Here is a 17,488-nt window from a genome sequence, read left to right on the forward strand (position 1 = left end):
AGATCACCTGGGAGTGTGGCTTTCTCTGTGTGTTGTGGGACTGGCTGCAGAGCTTGTGCCCAAAGTCTACTCAGAACACTAACCCAGACAGAACCGAAGGAATTCAAGTCACTGGGCTGGTGGAGTTCCTGTGTGCCTGGTCCTGCTGATCCCAGTTACTCCCAGTGTTGGGACAGATGTTGGTTCCTCCTCACCTCTGGTCCTAGGTGTGTCAGAGTGCCTGGGAGTAGAGCTTCCTCTGGGTGTTGTAGAACTGGCTGCAGAGCTTATGCCCAAGGTCTTCTCTGGTCACCAGCCCAGACAGATCGGCAGGAACCTGAGTCACTGGGCTGGTAGAGTTCCCACTATTGTTATTTTAACAAATAAACATTATGACTAGTTTTTATTTCTATTATACCCTCCAACTGTTTCACATTCCATACATTTTCCCCACCCTCTGTCTCCACGTGAATGTCCCCACCTCCTACCCCACCTAGCCTATACATTCCCTGGAGCCACCAGTCTCTTAAGGGTTATGTATATCATCTCTGAATGAACACAGACATGGAAGTCTTCTACAGTATGTGTGTTGAAGGCCTCATATCAGCTGGTGTATGATGTCTGTTTGGTGGTTCAGTGTTTGAGAGATTTCAGGGGGTCCAGATTAATTGAGACTGCTGGTCCTCCTACTGGATTGCCCTTCTCTTCAGCTTCTTTCAGACTTCTCTAATTCAACAACAGGAGTCAGATTCTTCTGTCCATTGGTTGAGTGTAAATATCTGTATCTGAGTCTTTAACCTGCTGGTTGGGTCTTTCAGATGACAGTCATGATAGGTTCCTTTTTGTGAGAGCTCCATAGCATCAGTAATGGTGTCAGGCCTTGGGACTTCCCTTAAGCTGGATCCCACTTGGGCCCTGTGGCTAGACCTTCTTTTCCTCAAGTTCTTCTTCATTTCCACCCCTATAATCCTTTCAGACAGGAATAATTATGGGTCAGAGGTTTGACTCTGGGATGACAACCCCATCCATCACTTGATGTCCTGTCTTCCAGCTGGAGGTGGGCTCTATAAATCCCCTCTCCTTAATGTTGGGTATTTCATCTAAGATCCTTTTTTTGAGTCCTGAGAGTATCTCACCTCCCAGGTCTCTGGTGCATTCTGGAGGGTTCCCCCAATCTTCTATTTCCTGAGGTTGTTTGTTTCCATTCTTTCTGATGACCCTCGAGGCTTCAGTCCTTTTTTTCCACCCAATACCAGATCATCATATTCCCCCCTCTCCCCCATCCACTTTCCCTTCCAGGTCCCTCCTCCCTCCCCACTTGTGATTGCTTTCTTTTCTCTTCCAAGTGGGACTGAGGCATCCTCACTTGGGTGCTTCATCTTGTTGACCATTTTGAGTTCTTTGGACAGTATCTTGGGTATTCTGTATTTTTCTTTTTTCTTTCTTTCTTTTTTTTTTTTGCTAATATCCACTTATTAGTGAGTGCATACTATGCATGTCCTTTTGGGTCTGAGTTATCTCACTCAGGATGATATTTTCTAGTTCCATCCATTTTCCTGAAAAACTCAGGACTTCCTAATTTTTAATAGCTAAGTAGCATTCCCTTCTGTAAATGAACCACATTTTCTGTAGCCATTCTTCTGTCGTGCGACATGTAGGTTGTTTCCACCTTGTGGCTATCATAAATAAGGCCACTATGAACATAGTAGAACACATGCCCCTCTGGCATGGTGGAGCATCTTTTGGATATATTCCCAAGAGTGGTAATGCTGGGTCGTGAGGTAGATCTATTTCCAATTTTCTGAGGAACCTCCAGATTAATCAATCTGGAGTGGTTGTACCAGTTAGCAATCCCACCAGCAATGGAGGAGTGTTCCACTATCTCCACATCCTCTCTAACATGTGTTGTCATCTGAGGTTTTGATCTTAGTCATTTTGACTGGTATAAAGTGGTATCTCGGGGTCATTTTGATTTGCATTTCTCTGATCACTAAGGAGTTTGAATGCTTCTTTATGTGCTTCTTAGCCATTTGAGAGGCCTCTGTTGTGAATTCTCAGTTTATTTCTAGACCCCATTTTTTGATTGGGTTATTTGTTTTCTTTGGTCATTACTTTCTTGAGTACTTTATATATTTTAGATATTAGCCTTCTATCTGATGTGGAGTTAGTGAAGTTTTTTTTTTTTTTCTAATCTGTAGGTTGCTGATTTGTCTTATTGACTATGACCTTTGCCTTACAGAGGCTTTCCAGTTGCATGAGGCCCCATTTATCAATTCTTGATCTTAGAGAATTAGTCATTGGAGTTCTGTTTAGGAAATTTCCCCCTGTGCCAATGAGTTCAAGGCTCTTTCCTACTTTCTCTTCTATTAGATTCAGTATATCTGGTTTTCTATTGAAAGCAAAAAAATTCTTAACAATGAAAGAACATCTAGGATAATCATGGTCCCTAACCTCAAGCTTTACTACAGAGCAATAGTGATAAAAACAAAAAAAACTTCATGGCATTGGTACAGAGACAGACACAGTAATCAATGGAATAGAACTGAAGACCCAGAAATAAAACGACACATTTATGGTCACTTGATCTTTGAAAAAGATGCCAAAAATATATAGTTAGAAAAAAAAGAAAGCATCTTCAATAAATGGTGCTGGTCTAACTGGTTGTCTATATGTAGAAGAAAGAAAATAGACCCATATTTGTCATTTTGTATGAAGCTCAAGTCCAAGTGGATTAAGAAAATATTTTCAACAAAATCATAAAATAAATCATTTCTGATCTAAAGAAAATGATGCCTACAAACATAGAAGCTTCTCAAACAGCAAATAGATTGAACCATAAAAAAAGTCCCTTTGCCATATAACAATCAGAACACAGAAAATATTAAAAGTTACAATGGAAAATGTCAAGTAATATATAAATGCGGAGTATTAGAATTTCACCTCAGTTTTCAACAATGATGCTAAAAGCCAGAATTAACCTGAAAAGACATTTTTCATACTCTAATAAACTACAGAATTCAGCTCAGACTACTATACCTTCCAAAACTTTCAGTCACACTATATGGAAAAAATAAGATATTCCCTTTTCAAAACTAAACTGAAATAATATCTATCCACAAATGTGACTGCAAAGGTCTGAGAATTACCATGACACTTATCATACAGAACAGAAAGGCCCAGACTGAGGTGGTGCCCTCTGTCTCTGTCTGATCATAAAAGCCCTCAAGATATGGGAAGAAGGAAAAGAGCATTAAACATAGTGGAAATGTCACATTTGATGAAATTGTCAACCATTCTGGACAGATGAGACACCAGACTGTAGCCACAGAACTTTCTGAATCTATTACGTTGATCATTGGTACTTAGGTCTATGGTCTGCAATTTGGATGGCTACCATCTTCAGGCCATCATAGATGACATAAAAAATGGTGCAGGGAATGCCGAGCTAGGTAAGAAGCAACAAGAAAAAATGCATCAATAAAAGACTATCTGATAGAAAACAAAAACAAAGAAGTTAGTGATAACAATATGTACTCCATCATAATAAGGAAAATATATTAATAACTATATGTTAATCTTAAAAGTGTGTGAATGTTGAGTATCATGCATGGTGTGAGCTTCTCCATAATTGTGATTAAGTCTTACTACAAACTACAGTGCTTATCTGTGTCCTATATATCTCAAATCAAACTACATATTTATGGAATCAATTTGTATCTTTCTCTTAACACTGTCCTCTGACTCATTCTCTCTATCAATTTTATCCCAATGCTAATGTTTTCCTCTAGAGTTCTCTTGCTTTTAATCTTGGTTTTAGATTTTATGTTTTAGCATTAGGAAGACTTTAATTGTCTCATGTTTCCTACTAAAGTCTGAGTTTTCCCTAGATTTTTATTCATGGTTATAGACCTGTAATATCCAGTCAGTATCAAACTGGTACTTTTCAAAACAAAGCTTTATATAAATGACCAATATTCAATGAAAGATATTCAAAATATTTAACCATCATAGAAATGCAAGTCAAAGCTACACTGATATTCCATTTGCTCCAATCAAAATGGCTATCATAAAGAAAATATCATCCTGAATGAGGTAACCCAATCACAAAAGAACACACAAGGTATGCACTCATTGATAAGTGGACATTAGTCCAGAAGCTGGGAAAATCCTAGATACAATTCATAGACCACATGAAGTTCAATAAGAAGGAAGACCAAAGTGTTGATACTTTGGTCCTTTATTTTTTTCAAGAGCACAAGTCTACTTTTATTTATTTACTTTCCATTATTTTAAATCCAGGATGTATACAGAATTACACAGATTCTGTGTCCAATGTCCTTTGCAGGTAGGTTGCTTAGGAATTTGGCAAAAAATATACCACTGTTTCCTTGGGCCCAAGTTACTTTCCCCAAGATCACTCTGGTTTGTTTGAATTGCTTCCAGGAGTCACTGTGTTGTTTTTTGCTTTATATACATAAGCACAACTCTCTCCTAAATAGAATTCAGTTCCTTAGGCAAGAGATGTACTTCAGTTCTTCTTAGAAGAGGAAAATACAGAGACATGAGAGGAGATACAGAGACAATGTGTGGAGCAGAGACTGAAGGAAAGGTCATCCAGAGACTGCCCTACCTGGGAATCCTTCCCATATATAGTCACCAAACACAGACACTATTGTGAATGCCAACAAATGCTTGCTGACAGGAGCCTGATATAGTTGTCTCCTGAGAGGCTCTGCCAGTGCCTGACAAATACTGAGGTGGATGCTCACAGCCAACCACTGCACTGAGCACTGGGTCCCCAATGGAGGAGCTAGAGAAAGGACCCAAGGATCTGAAGGGGTTTGCAGCCCCATAGAAAGAACAACAACATTAACCAACAAGTAACCCCAAAGCTCCCAGGGACTAAACCCCCAACTAAAGAGTATACATGGATAGATCCATGGCTCCAGTCTCATATGTAGCAGAGGATGGCCTTTTCGGTCATCAATGGGAGGAGAAGCTTTTGGTTCTGTGAAGGCTCGATGCCCAAGTTTAGGGGATTGCCAGGCCAGGGAAATAAGAGTGGGTGGGTTGGAGAGCCAGAGGAGAGGGGATGGGATAAGGAGTTTTTGGAGGGGGAAACCAGGAAAGGGGATAACATTTGAAATGTAAATAAAGAAAATATATAATAAAAAATAATAATGCTAACAAGGGTCTGGAGAGAAGAAGAAATTTTTATCCTATTAGTAGAAATATAAATTATTGTATTCACCATGTATTTAATTATGAGTGTTCATTGAGAACCTAGAAATTGAAATACCATGTGTTTCATCTCTTTCATGTGGGGATAGTTTTCTGAGGAAAATAAAGACAACATATAATTAGAAAATTGCATAATCACACTTATCACAACACTGTTCACAAGGATCATGCTATGTTTTTAGCCTGTGATCTCATAAATACATAAGAATATGACATATGTAAATGGTTGTACATTTATGAGTTGGATATTACTCAGCCATTTACAAGAATAAAAAGCATGTGATTTGTAGCAATAATGAGTGGAAGTGGAGACCACCTTAAACAAATTAATCCAGACTCAACATATATCTACTGAATTTTGTCTCTTATTAGTGGAATCTGGATTTTAAACATAAGTGGAGATAGTAGGGAAGACTATTTTTCTTCTTTCAGTGTTCCTTAATTGTCTATAGTTCTTTGTGTAAGATTGAGTCTTTTTCTCATCCGAGTTAACAGAGGTGTCCCCTAATATATATGAACAATAAAATCAAAACAGTTAACTAGTATGTATAAGAAGTGTAATAAAGGCTGATAGTTTTTATAAAGAAGCAAGTCTCCATAGAAGTACAAGTAGTAGACTTTAATTTAAAGATACATAGAAGAAAATCTCAGATAAGTTTGTGAACATACAAAAAAAAGTGTAGACAGAAAGGTGTCAGCTAATGAAAGCTTTGCATACTTTGGTACTGTGTGTTGTGGTGCATTTTAAGTTCCCTATATTCCAGGGAACAGTTTTACAGTATACAAAATTTAATTGTATTGCTTATCACCATTTACATTATGTAAAAATTGCTGAGGGAAATGGTATAGAGAATAAAGAAAACAGTGGCATTCAAGAAACAAAATAAAGCCTGTTATATTGAAACATCAGGACTTGAATAGCCTTTCTGTGACTCTTGACTCTGTGAGGCACAGAGCAACAAAAATATTGCTGAGTGTCTCAGTCAATTTTCTGTTGTTGGGAATATCGTGCTACAAAGAAGATAAGTTATGTGTTAGAGGTTGATATTGGCTCAAGACTCCACTTCTCCACTTCAAGGTAGTCATATCTGAGGGTAGCTATTATGACTAGTATAGTCCAGTTAGAGAATCATGCTGCAATTAACAGGAATCTCTCTCTTTCCCTCTCTCTCTCTCCCCTCTCTCTCTCTCTCTCTCTCTCTCTCTCTCTCTCTCTCTGTGTGTGTGTGTGTGTGTGTCTGTGTGTGTCTGTGTGTGTGCTTGTGTATGTATGTGTGTGTGTCTGTGTGTGTGCTTATGTGTGTATGTGTGTGTGTGTTTGTGTGTGTATGTGTGTGAATGTGTGTGTTTGTGTTTGTGCGTGTATGTGTGTGTGTATGTGTTTGTGTGTATGGGTATGTGTGTGTACCCAATAGGTCCCTTCATTCCATAACAGCAGTAGAATTCAATCATTGGGGCTTCACCACATGACCTTATCTTGCTATTATAAACCCTAGTTTTTAAATTCTCATAGACCCTAGTTTTAAACATGCAAGTTGAGTTAAGTTTCATTCTTCTCCATACCACACAATGGATATTAAATTTCAACATGTGACATTGGGAGACTGGACTCATACCATATCCCAATCAAAATCCCAATCAGAGGACCAGTATACATGAACAGAATACCAATAGATGCTTAGAGGAGAGCTGTATCCAAGAGTGCTGTCCCAATCATTCCATTTTAATGACTCTACTTCTATTAGTTTAGACTGTAAGTAAGGAACATCTGACCATCATCTAAACCTAGGAACACTCCTTTAAATTCAAAAAACTTCAGTTCTTTCAATTGATAAAAATACTGAGGGAATGGCTAACCAATAACCAGTCGAACTTGAGACCCATCCCATGGACAAGCATCATCCCTAGCATTATTACTGATACTCTGTTATGCTTACAGACAAGAAGTTGTCCTCAAAGGCTCCACCTAGCAGCTGATTCAGACAGATTCAGACAACCTCATCCAAACAGTGAATTAAGCTTGGGGACTACTATGGAAGAGTAGGGGGAAGGAGTGCAAGTCAAAAGGGATAGGAACTCCACAAGAAGACCAACAAAGTCAACTAACCTGGATCCTTCACAGACTGAACCACCAACTAAAGAACATACATGGCTGTAAGGACTCTCAGAGATTGAAACACCAATCAAAGAATGTACAAAAACCAGACCAAGGCCTTCCCACACATATGTACCAGATGTAAAGCTTCACCTTCATGTGGGTTCTGAACAACTAGAAAGAGAACTATCCCCAAAGCTATTGCTTCTCTGTGGGACTATCTATCTTGACTGCCTTGTCTGACCTCAGTGGGAGAAGATGTGCCTAGCCCAGAAGAGACTTGATACAACAAGATGGGGAGACACCCTGTGGGCCTAAATCTGCTCTGAGAAGAAAAAGAAGGAGGGGGAAGGGGAAGAATTGTGGGAGGGAGTGACCAAGAGGGGACAGTGGGAATATATGTATGTATATATTCACTTACATCCCTCCCCTCTCTCTTGCTCTTTGTTCTTTTCTTGCCCTCTTCCTCTCCTCTCTTATTTTTTGTTCTTCTCTTGCCCTCTTTCCTCTCTGGCCTTCTCTCTCTCTCTCCCTCTCTTTGTTTTCTTCTCTTGCTTCTTTCTTTCCTTTCTCTCTCTTCTTCTATTCTCCTTCCTCTCCTTTCCTTCTCTCTAATTGACCAGCCTATTTTCTCTTTCCTACAATAAAATATCTCATTTATACATTGCCTCCTTTTTAACTAAGTGCAGTGCAGCCACAGGCATCAGCAGCACACAGCTCCAGGCTCCAGCGGAGAGAGCTCCACCAGGCAGAAGGAGAGAGAGACACACAGGCCCCACTAAGTAAAATACTGCATTATGAAATTGTATAAAACTTTCAAAAATTACAGCAAAGATTTCGGAAGTGAGAAAAAAAAAGGATAAAAATACAATCACTGCCCAATCCTTTTTATTTCATGTTTTCTTGAGAAAAATTTCAAAATCTGGGGTCAGGAATCTCCAATAATTTCTATCATATTCTCATTACACATTTATTATTGTGCTATCTAGATGTTATTCGATATAGGAAGTGTGAATACATACTTCTATAAAGTGCAAAACACTTTCACAGAGCTGAATATAAAACTAATAGGTTTTAGCTTGTTAAAAAGAGAAAATATGCCCAGACCAGCAGAGACAACAGTTGGAGCAGCTGCAGGCTGTGCCCTCATCCACCCTGCAATGCCCTCCACCAGCCCTGGAATCACTTTCCTCCTTTTTCTCCCCCTCTGTCCCCCTCCTCTGCCCACTAGCCTATATGTGTATGGGGGGTGTCACCTTCCAGCCTGACCCTATTGTTCTGCCCCTGGCCTCCTACTTTTTTCCTTCCTACCTGTTCCCCTTTTCTACTCAGTCTATTCTTGCCTTCAGTGACCAAAGACTTGTCCACTAAATTACAGCTCCCTGTAACTGCTAGACATGGACAATGGTGCGATTGAAGATGGAATAAATATCACTCTCACCATCAAGCTACTTATGCATGGAAAGGAAGTTGGCAGTATCATCAGAAAGAAAGGAGAATCTGATAAGAAGATGTGTGTTAAGAGAGTGGTGCAGGTATCAACATCTCAGAAGGAAATTGTCATGAGAGAATTATCACTTTGGCTGGACTGACTAATGCCATCCTCACAGCTTCATGGCTCCAGCAGCATATGTATAGCAGAGGATGACCTAGTCAGTCATCAATGGGATGAGAAACCCTTGGTCCTGTGTAGGGGAATAGCAGGACCAGGAAGTGGGAAAGAGTGGGTTGGTGAGCAGGGGGAGGGGGAAGAAATAGTGTTTGTTTTTTGTTTTTGTTTTTGATATTTTTTCAGAGGGGTAACTAGGAGAGGATATATCATTTGAAATGTAAATAAACTTAAATGAAAAACAAACAAAATAAAAACAAAAAAAGGAAAGAAAACTGGAAGAAGATATAAGCTATGAGCACAGTTGCCAGTAGACTCCACCCCTGCCACTCCTATACCTTACAACTGGTAGTTGTTGCTAGTCTGTGTGGCTCTCTTATTGGAAAAGGTAGTTGAAAGATCAAGGAAATAAAAGAGAGTAGAGGGGCTCAGGTCCCGGTGGCAGGGGATATTCTCTCTAACTCAATTGAGTGAGCAATCACTATTGCTGGTATTAAGCAATCCATCATTGAATGTGTCAAACTGATCTGCGAGGTCATAGTGGAATTCCAACAACCCAAAAGGGTGCGAGCATTCCATACTGACCAAAACCCTCCAGTTCCCCAGTCATCTTTGTAGGTGGTCAGGACAGGTACAGCACAAGCAGTGACAGTGAGAGCTTTCCTCACACCACCTCTACTGCTGGTCCCTACAGGTCAGACATGTTGCACATAGAGGCCTATATCATTCAAAAACAGTTTGCCATTCCACAGTCAGATTTGACCAAGCTGTACCAGTTAGCAGTGCAACAGTTCATTTTCCCATGACACATGACAAAACAACAGATCCAGTAGCATTGAATCCAGCTTTCCAGAAGTGAAAGGCTATTGGCCAGGTTTGGATGCTTCTGCTCAAATTACTTCTCATGAACTCACTATTACAAATGATTTGATTTTCAGTAGAATCAGGTGTCATCGAGCCAAAATAAATGAGATCCATCAAATGTCTAAGGTACAAATCAAAATTGCAAACCTAGTGGAAGGATCTACTGATCAGCAGGCAGGTTGCCATCACTGGATCTTATGCCAGCATTAGCCTGGCTCATTATCTAATCAATGTCAGGCTTTCTTCAGAGACAGGTGGCATGGGGAATAGCTAGAACAGCCCGGATTCATCCATAGTCCCTTTCTGCTGTTCATCACCACCCATGATCCATCTGTGTAGTTTCTCAAGAGTCAGTGATTCCAAGCTTTAAATAGTTTGTAAGTTTTCAGTTTCTACACACTTTATCATCCACTCTTGATTTTTATTAGAGTGATTTAATTCCTTTCTGTGTCCAGCAGTTATGCTGAAATATTCAGTTTTATAAGTTTCTCTCCATCATTTTTTTTTGCTCATGAATTTCTGTTCGTCAAAGAAATGTAAGAGTGGATTATCACTATATTTCAGTTTAATTCTGTAATATTAGGAAGTTTTCAAAGCAAAATTAAAAAGATGGACTTAAAAAAAGAAAATATTAAAACATCTAAATATTGATTATAAAGTATGTTTTATTCTATACTATTTCTCATTGAAATGACAAAATACTTAAGTCAGAGTTACATTTTAACTAAAAAAATAGAACAGAAATTATATTTTTCAAAGTTAATGAGAAAGAAGACTCTCCTGTGAAAGATGATCTAACATAGAAATGAAAATGTCTCTGAAAGCTTTTGATCCTTCTTTTCCTTTTTATGCCCCTTTTCACATCTTAAGATACACTGTAAGTTGATAATGCATTACAGGATGACCTTCACAAATCTATAATAATGGCTGTCTAGAACGGATCACAGTGTTACAGACTGCCCAATTAATAATGATCGGTTTTAATGAAAAGGGATGGGGAAGCTGAATTGACCCTGCCATGTCCTGTGTCCTCTGAGTCACAGTGGCATCTCAGCACATTCATTTCCCACAAATTGACCACTTCTGACATTAGTGTCTTTATATATGTGGGAGACCTCTGGGAAATTTTACCCTAGTGAATACAGTTACGATAAATAGAAAGGCAAAGCAGTAAAAAGTCACCAAGAATATTTGAATTAGAACTCAATTTAACCTGTAATACCACCCACAGATAAAATAGCTAATGTGCTATTATAACATGCACAAGTGAACCACATCACCATAATAAAAGTAAAATTATGCTATTTCATAGAAAAAAATTAGGATATAATTTTAGTAGATAAAAGCTGAAATAGCCTGACAAAGTAAATTATGTTTGAGAGAAATATATTTGTAAGTATAAATAATCAAAGGTTGACTTATTAAATAATCTATTTAATCTATTACCTATTATGAGATCATAAGACAAAAAAGGTTAATTCCTACCTAGATATTGATAAACATTAAATTTGTAGCAACTTTTAATTACTGTCAAAAAATATCTGTCAAAAAAAGATGTACTATTTTATATTGACAAATCAACAAATTATATGCCTTTTTATATAAATGCTAGCATAGGGTCTACGTAAGCATGAAGACTTGAGTTCAAATCTCCAATCAGAGTTTTAAAAGCTTAGCATTGCCATGTACTAGGGCCTACATCCCAGTACTTTGTAGGGTGGAGACAGGATGCTTGCTGATGTTTGCTGACTCTGTGTTTAGGAAGGGCCCCTGACTCAGAGGAATAGGGTATAAATTATAAATAGTGAAGTTGGCCATGTCTTCATCTGTCCTTTGTTTATGCACAGTGAAATGGGTACCTGCACATATGTGTAAATGTATACATATGTGTAAACACATACATACATCACAAATATGTCCCTCTAAACATACACTACAATTTTTTAAGTACTTACATAAACCTGGGCTAAATTTTCTTTGAGAAGGTAGTCATTTTTTGTTGTTGTTACGAGAAAGACAGATTCATAGTTTGGCTCCAATGTCATATTGCCAATACCCAATTTTTATTGTCTCCTATACCATAAAGCATGTCTTCGACTTGTCAAGCTCCAAAGGGCTGCATGATGAACCTTGCCTTTCACTAAAGCTCATGATCACTTCTCTAACTTCTCTGTCACATCTATTACAGATCCTAAAAGGAATATTAGCCCCATGAACTGCTATATGACCAGTGCTTATATGTCTAAAGAGTACTATCACAAATTTTATTTACTAGGACAATATTAAACACATAGATTGATTATTCTGTTTAATGATGTGCAACTATGTATGTGCATGTTCTACATGTGTATTAAAGTACTTATAAAAGAAATAATATTTAAAAGCAAATTCACGGAAATTTTGAAATGTATCAATACATAAGGAGGAGGTAGTATATGTAAATCAATCTCAAGGCTAGATTTTAAAACAAATTTTTGCTTTTTAAAACCAGTGAGGTTTTTCATATTATCATGGAGTGTTGAGGTTTTTGTTTGTTTGTTTGTTTGTGGGGTGTTTTGTTTTGTTTTGTTTTTTAATTGTCAGGAAAAAAATCAGGCAGGGCAAAAACTATAAACAACATGAATGAGCACACTCTGTCTAGTAGAAATATTAAAATATTTCACTCTAGGGAAACTGAAGGACCAGTCAATGAAACATAGTTAGCTTACCAAAGTGAATATTCAGAGACAGATGGCAAACAAGCATCATTTTCTCTCTACCTTAGGTGACCTGCAATGCTCAGTCTTGAAATTAGTCTGACCCAAGTTCAGCTCTGTGCTCTGCCCCTTCATACTAGCAGTATGGCCGTGCCAATAATTTATACTACACATCTTTAGTACCATCACTCTTCAGACAGTGCAAAACTAGGGATGGGTAGAATTATTTCACAAGTATGAATTACTGTGCATGATTATATGTAATTGCACTGAGGTACTTATAATAGACATAAAGTAACTTAAACATTAGCATTGAGGATAAATTAGGAATGGTGGTCCCATGAGAGATAATCATTATCTTTAAAATATGTGAAAACATCCAGTTGGTAGAAAGATTTTAAGAGCTAACTGAGTCAAGGACACCACAAGAAAACCCACATATTCAACAAACCTGGACTCATAGAGGATCACCGACACTGAAGAGGAAATCACAAAGTCTGTATGAGTCTAACATAGGCCCTCTGCATATATGTTATGGTTGTGTGGCTTGGTGTTTGTGGGACGTTTAACAGAGGAGGAAAGGACTGTTTCTGACTCTTTTGCCTGATTTTGAAAGCCCCATTTTCCTACTGGATTCCCTAGTCCAACTTTAATATGAGGAGAGATGCCTAATATTATTATAAATTGATGTACTATGTTTGGTTGATATCTCTGGGAGACCTGCCCTTTTCTGAAGGAAAACAGAGGAGGAGTAGATGAAGAAGAAGAAGGTGGTAGGCAGAGAAATGGAGGAGAAACAGCAGTTGGGATGTAATATCTGAAAGAATAAATTAAAAACATAAATCTCAAAAATAATTCCTTGATAGAGTGTCTTATTTGTATGTATGTGTGTGCATATGTGTGTGTATGTGTGTGTACATGTGCTCACATGAGAGAGAGAGAGACAGACAGAGAGAGAGAGAGAGAGAGAGAGAGAGAGAGAGAGAAAGAGAGAGACAGAGAGACAGAGAGACAGAGAGACAGAGAGACAGAGAGAGAGCACCTCAGGTGTCATCCTCAGAAGCACCTCTCAGTGGTCTAGAACTCACCAATTATAGTAGTCCCCTAATGCTACTTCCCCAGTGCTAGAATTGCAAGCAAATTTCACATGCCCAGTCCTTGCCAGGGTGTCCGTGCCTATATAGAGGTTGATAATTTAGAACCCATACTTTAAAGAGTAGACACAAATCTCTACAATAAGCATGTAGATGAAATATTTCTTACACGTTTATTTAGAGAATGTCTTTCCATTTAAATATCAGAACAATTGCCACCACAGATAGCACAATTTTTTAAAAGTGACCAAAGAGCAAAAGAGAAGCAATTCTAACTAAAGTAACAAGAGTTTTGTTTAGTCAATGATTTTATTTTATTCTTTTGATTGACACATAACACGTGTCTGTAATTTTGAAGACTCATATAATGATTGTATAGATCTGTCTAGACCTAAATAATGATCAATTTCTGGGTAATCAATACATCTTCTACCTTAAACTAATACATATTGTCATTTAGTGAGAATTCTTAAATTCTTCTATTTTAATAACACAGGCACACACAGACACACAGACACACACACAGACACACACAAATTCCTCATTCTTATATAATAAAACTTGTTCCTCATCTCAAACAGTGCTATACTACTCATACCCTACCCTTTCCCTTCATGTTTTCTTTTTTTCTGTAGTCACTTGTGTAATATACTCACAGTTGGATTAGAGCTAGAAACTGTGGGTTATAGAGACCATGTACCTAAAGATTCTGTGATTTATTTTTCTTTTCTTGAAGTACTCAGTAAGTTATATGAGATATTCATTACTTTATAATAAATAAGCTTTGTGTTAAATGACTTTTCTCAGCTTTAGGCCAACATAAGTTTTCTGAGAATCTTTATAAGACAGACTATTAAAAGTTGGAATGTTTGCTAGGCCAAAAGTACTAAATGCATTTCAACTTACAATATTTTTAATTTATGATTTATTTTGCAAATTCAAACTTATTATAAACTGAGGAACATCTATGCAAGGACAACTGTACAATAATCAGCTTTTATTGTTCTTTCAGAAAATCTGTGTTAATATTGGAACAAATTTTGATTTTGCTAGTATTAGCTGATTCTTTGTGAACTTCATCATGTAACCATTTAAATTAATGTATTTTTCATCTAAACACTCTGCTTAATTTGTAGGCAGAATACTTTATCATATTTAGTTAAAATTGTCTGTACATTTTTAAAACTATAAATAGATTTGTATATTAATAAATTCAGGTAAAAATAAATTCTAGCCCCAAGATATATAAAAGCTGTGCAAAAAAAGTTTTTTTTGAAGTCCAATATATATCAGCTGGGTTTGTATTCAAAACTAAGAACACAAAGGTTGAACATTCTGGGAATGTTTATTTTTATTGTTACTAATATTTGATATATTTTATATTCCATTAGCTGTGATTTCATACAATGAAGTTGCCTTGTTCAATTAAAAAAACAATGCTTCCTTATAGTTACCCATTACCTGTGGATCTTCCACTTTCCACCAATGTCCTCTGAGTCTTTGGAGGAGGGAATCTATCTTAGTTACTTTTCTTTTCTTTTCTTTTCTTTCTTTTTTTTTTTTTTTTTTTTTTTTTTGGTTTTCCGAGACAGAGTTTCTCTGTATAGCCCTGGCTGTCCTGGAACTCACTCTGTAGACCAGGCTGGCCTCGAACTCAGAAATCCACCTGCCTCTGCCTCCCAAGTGCTGGGATTAAAGACATGCGCCACCACTGCCTGGCTCTTACTTACTTTTCTATTGCTGTGATATAACACCATGGCATGACCAAGGCAACCTATAACAAAAATAATTTATTTGTGGCTTAAGTAGTTCCAGAGAGTTAGAATCCACAGTCATAATAGCAGGAAAAATTGCAGCAGGAAGGCATAGTAATAAAGCACTAGTTAGGAACATATATCTTGACTTATAAGTGTAAACTATAGACAGCTAACTAGAGATATCATCAGCTTTTGAAAACTCAAATCCCTCTCCCAGTGACATACTGTTTATAAAAAGCTCATATCTCCTATTGTTCTCCAAAAAAATCTACCAACTGGAGACCAAATATTCAAATATATGAATCTATGAAGGCCTTTCTCATTTAAGCTACCTCAAGGTGTAATACACATAGATTTCTCATTTTGGGATGAGCTTTCAGAGTCTGCTTTTTCTTCACATTGACCAATTGTGAGTCACTATGCTTATCACTATTTACTTGCAAATAGAAGCTTTTCAAATGGGAGAAAATTATTATCAGATGCATTATTAATCTATGTGTCTAATTTTAAGTCTATAGCAGCTAGTCTACTAATATGTCCCTTTAGGAACAAAATAGTAGTAAGTTTTTCAGTAGTGCCTATGACATATTGAGCTACATAATTGAAATCTATTAATAGTGTCATTAATAGATTTCATCTTCTGGGGTCTTATGTACCTACTATGGTTTTCAATACGCCATTATTTCATATGTGTTAAATCACATGTTGGATGTAATTTTAGTTTTCCTGTGTTTGTTGAGATTAGCTTTGATTGTCCTAATAGATCTCTTTCATTCAGTGCTACAGAACTATCATGTGTTCACTGCGCTTTCTGGAGCCTTTTTATTCTTCTTTGAAGGTTAAGAATTCTATTTAGTATCATCTGTAGTGCTGGAATAGTAGTTATTAATTCCTTAAATCATGATAGACCTCCATTTGTGTGAGAGCAATTATGATATGATCTTTTTTAATGTTTTATGTAACTTTGGGGCTGAAAAGATAAAGACAGGAAGATCTACAAATCAGAGTAAAGAAAGGCCTTTTGTTAAGGCCCCAGGAAGTAGGATAGGGATACTGAGCTGAAAAGCACCTTTGATCTTACCTACTGATCAAATAGACCTTTAAAATGCCATGTTTGAAGTAGAGATGCATGTGAGTGTAAGAGCATGTCCCTCATAGTAGTAGAGAGAGTATTGCTGAGCAGAGATGAGTGTGAAGGGGGCATTTTTTTCCAAATGGAGGTCACAGGTAAGAGCTTTGTAATTTCTTGTCAGAACTAAAAGGTCAAATACATGATTTTGATTTGGATCCAGAATTCTAAAACTGAAAACACACACACACACACACCACACACACACACACAAATATTGTAATATTCTGGAATTAAGCCCCTTCATCCAGGTCTGTGGTAGGAAACAAGATCAGTTGCAGGTAATAAACTCATTCATGCAATCTGGCAAAATAAACAAAATGATTATCTTGAGCAATGAGCCTAGCATCTGTGAGACCATGGCTCTTGGGAAGAGAACAAGGAGAAAAACTGTTAGCATAGCAAATTATTGTAAGAAGCCTTTGAACAGAAGTGGAAGCCATGGAGTGAACATATTGTGCACTCATGTGAGATCTGGAAACTCTCTAAAACTGCTTAATGAAAATAACATAAATGGTGATAGTGATCTCAGACAGAGAGGGAGGACCAGGTAACAGACTAGAAAAGCATCTCTGGGTAGATCAGAAAAAGATTTTTCCAACTATAATATATTACCCTGGGGTCATCAGGAGCAGGCAGCAGATTGAGGGAGAATGTTCCTCACTTAATGGAACCACTGTGAACTAGGCCAATTTCCTAATACATTGCAACTGGTAGGTATGTAGCAAATGATTTCCTTTGGGTTAAAGCTGTGAAAGTCAGAGGTAGAAAGCATCAATCTCTTAAACAGTAACCACTCTTAGCTTTCTTAATCCATTTTGTACTTTCCCTGGTTGTTGTTGTTGTTGTTTTGTTGTTTTGTTGTTTTGTTTTGTTTTTTGTTTTTTGATGTGACATCTGGTCAAAGTCAGTGTCTGATATCAGAGGTATTAGGCAAATTTAGACAAACACAGGAGATGAATAAACTGAGAAACTCCTTAAAATATAATAAAAAGGTAAAGTTTGAGTTTCTGTCCTCCAAGAT

At 37.3% G+C, this 17,488-nt stretch overlaps 1 pseudogene; it reads left to right on the forward strand.

The window, feature by feature from the left end:
• The first annotated feature begins 8,709 nt into the window (after positions 1-8,709).
• LOC116080023 lies at positions 8,710-10,062 on the forward strand (annotated as a pseudogene).
• Positions 10,063-17,488: the final 7,426 nt, after the last annotated feature.

The sequence above is a fragment of the Mastomys coucha genome, unplaced genomic scaffold, assembly GCF_008632895.1.
Source record: "Mastomys coucha isolate ucsf_1 unplaced genomic scaffold, UCSF_Mcou_1 pScaffold6, whole genome shotgun sequence".
Taxonomy (NCBI): Eukaryota; Metazoa; Chordata; class Mammalia; order Rodentia; family Muridae; genus Mastomys; species Mastomys coucha.